We start from the raw sequence: 6,000 nt of genomic DNA, 5'->3' as shown, positions 1-6,000 counted from the left end.
AATTATATAAATAATCTTTTTTTTCCACCCTAACAAGTGCTGGACCAGAAGGATTCAGTTCAGTTAAGTTTACTTAAAGTGAAGACCAGGTATATATGGTGCACATGCTAATCAGCCAGCAGAGTGGAAGCAGGAAGCAGAAAAGCAGAGAGCAGGACGTTCAGGTGGAGCTGCAGAAGAGAAAGCTAAGAGGCTGATTTGTAACTGTGGCCAAATGTTCATATTATAAATTTGCTTAGACCACTCAGATACAACTGCTGTTGCCGTTTCATTGTAACTTTTTCCACATTTTCTCTGATCTTCTCAGTGCCGTGTGTGTGTCTGTTGTCACAGAGAAAATAATAATAATTTTATAAACAGAGAAAGTTTATAAAAAAGAGACCTCGATTCATGATCCCACCCACTGTTTCCTACTGTCCATTCTGGGTATTACACCACCATAACAAGTTTAAAAAAAACAGAATAAAACTCTTGCCAGTTCAAATTTTTGTCAGTTAAAACTGACACAAAGAGTCACTTGTGCATGCTCAATCATCCAGGTAAGTAAAACCCCAAAGGTTGATTCTGTTCATCTGGACGTAGCGGTTTGGGTGACACAACGGGTGTTTCTTCATAAATATTTAAACCACATGAAACAAAAATATCACCACATTACTTGTGTGTGTTCAGCAAATTTGTCTTCGACTCTGAAGTCAAAGTCTTTATCCTTTATCATCACAGTTCTGGGAAATATTTAACATCAGGCCAAGCAGATGAATTGGTTTCAATAAAAAATAAAGGACTAAATTGCGACCTCTAGTGGCTTTCAGCTGTAAACACAACCCAGTTTGAGAAGCAAGGATCTGACTGGTTTGAAGCTACATGAAGAAAAGGTATACTTATATGTGATTTTGTGGGCAAAGAAAGTGAGTTTCTTTTATACTTTCTTAATTCTAATATGTAACATTTACTGCATATCCATACTAAACACTCCTGATAAAAACCTTATAGCTTTTGAGTAACACATTGGGGTGCAACGAGGTGATCAGAAAAGGACTAAATGAGCATATCATAAATCAACAACCAGACAAAACTGCTTGTGTGAAGTTTCAGTCAAAGTCAGTCTGCACCGATGAACAAGGTCGATCTGATATCCTCGTATTGGTGTTGTTTCCAGATCATCATGAAAATGTTGTTCCAGGATCAACATTGCAAGTGACCAATCAGAATGTTGTGACGTCATACTTTTGCGACTTCGGGAAAAACCGCCGTAAAACAAAAAACTGTACTTAAGCTGCGAGAAACCGCCTCTGTCCGCCGATCAACGGATCCTGACCCTAATCCTAACCCTAACCCTAACCTTTTAATAAACGGTAAGCAGAATTGATATTGTCCTTGCAACACTGGAATTTCATAAACGCAAGAATGGCTTGGCGCGCAAAAAAATAACGTCACAACATTCTGATTGGTCACTTGCAATGTTGATCCTGGAACAACATTTTCATGATGATCTGGGAACAACACCAACACGAGGATATCAGATCATCCGATGAACAAATGGTCTGCTCCATCATTTATTTCTCCAAGTCTGGATACAATGTAACGAATCACAAAAAACTGAGTTACTGAAGTTTGTGGCTGGACATTTATAGTAAATTTAGTAACAAAAAGCATATATTCTTTTGTGCTCCATATGTGTGTGATAGTTGCCTTTTGGAATGTTCAGTTATTTGGAATGAGAGGGGCAGATGTTATCATGTTATCAGAGCAAGTGTGTAGTTGGCAAAGCTGGTTGGCTCAAAGCTGTGAGTGCAGTGCCAAAATGGCTCTGTCTTTACTCAGTACTCAGTCCTGAGTGTTTAGAGCTGAGCTCCACATTAACACTTATTATAACAGAGCCAGATCAAACTAATGTAACACTTCTGGAAGTGTGTTAGAATAATGTTTGAATGTTACAGCATGTTAGGGCTGCATTAATGCACTGCATTAATATTAGCATTAATATGCACAATATTTTCAGTCTCACGCTATTCTATCCAGACACTCTCAGTCAAACAAATAATACAAATGATTTACCACACCAGAATAAAATCCCTATCCACTCATTGCTATTGGCCAGCTGTCCCATTTAAGTTCAGCATTTGATATGAAATTGTGTCAAAATTCAGAACACAGGCCATTTTAAAAAGAAAATGTCTTGATGCATGCTCAATCATCTAGGCAAGCAAAAAAGTTGATTCAGAAGGCCCTGGGTAAATTTGGTTATCCCAGCTGGACATGTCTCAAAACAGTGAAGGCACCTAAAGAAAGCTCCAGCCAATCCAGGAGAGAAGGACAAGTGCTGCCTAAGCAAAAAACTCTTAGTGTAGTCTAGTCCATGCATTCATCTTTAGTAGGCTTGATTACTGTAACAGCATCTTTACAGGTCTACCTAAAAAATTCAGTCAGACAACTACAGCTCATTCAGAACTCTGCTGCTCGAGTCCTCACTAAGACCAAAAAAGTGGACCACATCAGTCCAGCTCTGAGGTCTTTACACTGGCTGCCTGTCCGTCAGAGGATGGACTTTAAAGTTCTGATGCTGGTCTATAAAGCTCTGAATGGTTTAGGACCTCCTGACCCAGTATGAACCTTCCTGATCTCTCAGGTCATCTGGATCCGTTCTTTTGTTAGTTCCCAGAGTCATAACCAGACATGGAGAAGCTGAATTCAGCTTTTATGCTCCATATATCTGGAACAAACTCCCAGACAGCCTCAGATCAGCTGACACACTTAGTTTATTTAAATCCAGGTTGAAAACTTTCCTGTTCTCAGTGCTTGAATAAAGCACTAAATCCACACTGTTTTACTTTTAAGCTTACATTTCAAAACTAATGATTTTATCTACTGTTCTTTCCTTTTTTCATTTTAAATCATCCTTTTTATTTGTTTTTGTTTTTTAAATTTGACGTCAAATTTGTTTGGTGGTGCGGTCAGATTAGTCATTTGTTCCTTTAGGGTGTTTTTTCAACCTTTGGACGTTACGCCTTCGATCCCACCAATAATAACAGTAGAAGAGTATCGTCACTCATCTGATGTTAGACCCAAATCGTGAACACCAACCGGAAGGGTCATTACCAGTGTCCGCGGCAACAACTTTAGGAGCACAGCCAGTGACACACAAGTCAGCACAAAATGGAGAGGAACTACAAAGTTATTGTTCATGGACCCAGGGGTGAGAAGGTGGAGGTCAACCTGTGCAGAACCGAGGAGCAGTTTAAGAACATGACAGTGCGACAGCTGAAGGAAAAAATATGGGAGAAGTTTCCTGTATTTGCAGGTAAAAACACTGGAAACCGAAACACGAGTAACGCGCTTTTTCCGACCTGATGGCAGAAGACAACAGATAGCAATGTACCGTCTGAAATGTAGTTTTATTGATGCATATTAACACTGTTTAAAGATTTTCTGAAAAAAGATACAAATTAAAGCTTTATTACATATGAAAACATTATACATATATATATATATATATATATACATATATAAATGAGATTAAACAATGCTGCTGTATGTCCACCAGGAGAGACTGGACAGTATAGATGTAAAACAAATATGCCAGCAGTTTATCTCAGTTAACAAGGGGAAAAAGACAAAAAAGAAAAAAAAAGAAACATCCGTCCCCACCAATGCCAAAACCAAATCTACGCCCTTGGATCAGCTGTCCATACGACACACTGGACACACAGGTTGGACAGATCCTTCCTCTCTACATTTGTTTTACACTGTGGACACTGATGTGGGAAACAGTGAGGGGTTGTTTTAAAGAAAAGAAAGAGACCTCCAATTTAAACATTTTTATCAAAGTAAATTGAACTGAAATGTCACTATAATAACCATAAATCACTTACTGGCTGAACCTTGCAGTGGTCTTTGAGAGCTATATGGGCCATGTTCTCTTCAAAGTGCTGTATAAAAAAGCTCAAAGCCGAATGTACTTCCTGCTACTGATGATGTTTTACCAGTCGGTGGTTGAAGGAGTACTGTTCTATGCTGTGGTGTGCTGGGGGAGCAGTACAGCAAAGAAGGACTCATCCAGGCTGGAAAAACTGATCAGGAAGGCAGGCTCTGTGGTCGGCATGAAGCTGGACACTCTGGTGACAGTAGCAGAGAAAAGGGCACTAAAGAAATTGCTGGACATTCTGGACACACCGCCATAAACAACCAGAGGAGTCTGTTCAGTGACAGGTTGCTTCTCCCAAAGTCAAGAACCAACAGACTTAAAAACTCCTTTGTCCCACACGCCATCAAACTGTTTAACTCCTCTCTTGAGGGGAAACGGGGACAGAGGAGGGGGGAACAACTAAGCTGTAGTGCCTTTTCACTGTGCAATACTTTTTGTATATATCCAACAGTGCTATAGACTGACGATACTTGAAATGTGCAATTCCCTTGTATTCTTATTCCTATTTATTCTATTTATCCCTGTTGTATACTCTGTATTTATATATTTCTCTGTATTTATATACGTGTATATATGGTATATTTCTGCTCACATTCTGTAACTTCTATCGGTGCTGGGCTATTGGAAACCGAATTTCCTGAAGGAACCCACCCGAGGGATTAATAACATTTTATCTAATCTAATCTAATCTAATCATTTCCTCCACAGTCAGATCAGCCAGTCTGTGCACCTCCTGGTACGTCCACTCTTGATTACACTGTTTGGTGCCCTCCACTAAAGCCAGACATCTGAATTTGAAATTCCCCTGAAAACAACAACAACAACAACAACAACAACAACAACAAAGACTTACTGTATAATTAGAGAAATAACTAAGAACTTAGCTCCAAATCTTCAAAGCTCTTACTATAATTATAATAATACTTTGTTACATTTACATGTAATAAGCTACTGGCTATTTTCACAATCAATCACAGAGCTCAAAACTAATATAGAACTTTATTGCACCAATGTTATCCAAATTAAGCATGAAACTTTATTTACAAAAAAAAAAAAAAAGCGCTATAAGGACACAACATACCTGATCCAGCAGGGAGCGACACCAACGTGTCAGAGATTCAGGAGTTACAGCGTGGCCGCAGGACATCTCTGCTCTGAGAGAGTCATCACCTGAGGAGGGAGTGGACATTAACAAATCAAACATGTTATTAGTTTAGAGAGGAAACAACATCAAACTAGATTTGCATGTCAAGCTACCCCTAGACACATCCAAATCTAACAAATCTCACACAGAGTGCATCATTTAAGCTGCTTTCTATCCCCACTCCTCCTTTTATACTGTGTCTGACTTTATCACCATCATATCTGTCTTTGGTGCCTGCTCTGGTCTGTGCTGGAGTCTAGCTGCTGCTTCCAGAACAGAAACAAAACACAAAATATAAATTATCTTCAGTAAAAATAAAATCTCAGGGAAGTTCTAACTGCCTTTAACTTGGTTAGGCAACGTTAACGTTTCTCTTTCTTATGAGATTTTTATTACAAAGTAATAAACAAGTCCACTTCATTTTATGTAATATTTTAAAAGAAGATAAAATTAAACTTGAAGAAGGCTTCATAGTTATTTAAGTGGATAAACTGAAGATATTAACAGTCGATTTAATAATGGGAGAAATGTTATGTCTTATCTTGTTGGCACAGCTCTAGCAGTTTTTAGGACTTCCGCTTTTATTTTAAGGCTCAGCCAGAAGTAGGACAGCCGCACATTTAAGTATTAAAATAATTATTAAATTTGCCAGGAATCACAAGTCTCCAGGGTCTGTGTGTACCTGTGTGTATCCCTCCTCTCTGTCGCACTTCCTCGTTCAGCCTCTCTCCGGTGTCGAAAGCGAAAATTTGCTGAGGTCGGTAAATCAGTTAGGCTGCACGGTGAGTACTCTCCTTTTTACCCTCCGTTTTTACTACTCACCGTTAGAAAACATCATCATGTTTGCTGTCTGGACTTACAGGTTATTGTGTCAGTGCGTTTGGTACTTTATACTGAAGCTGTGATTGTTTTATTGTTGCTGCTGTTTTAAAAT

The sequence above is a fragment of the Oreochromis niloticus genome, linkage group LG3 (assembly GCF_001858045.2).
Source record: "Oreochromis niloticus isolate F11D_XX linkage group LG3, O_niloticus_UMD_NMBU, whole genome shotgun sequence".
Taxonomy (NCBI): Eukaryota; Metazoa; Chordata; class Actinopteri; order Cichliformes; family Cichlidae; genus Oreochromis; species Oreochromis niloticus.
Note: the sequence above shows the minus strand (reverse complement) of the source record.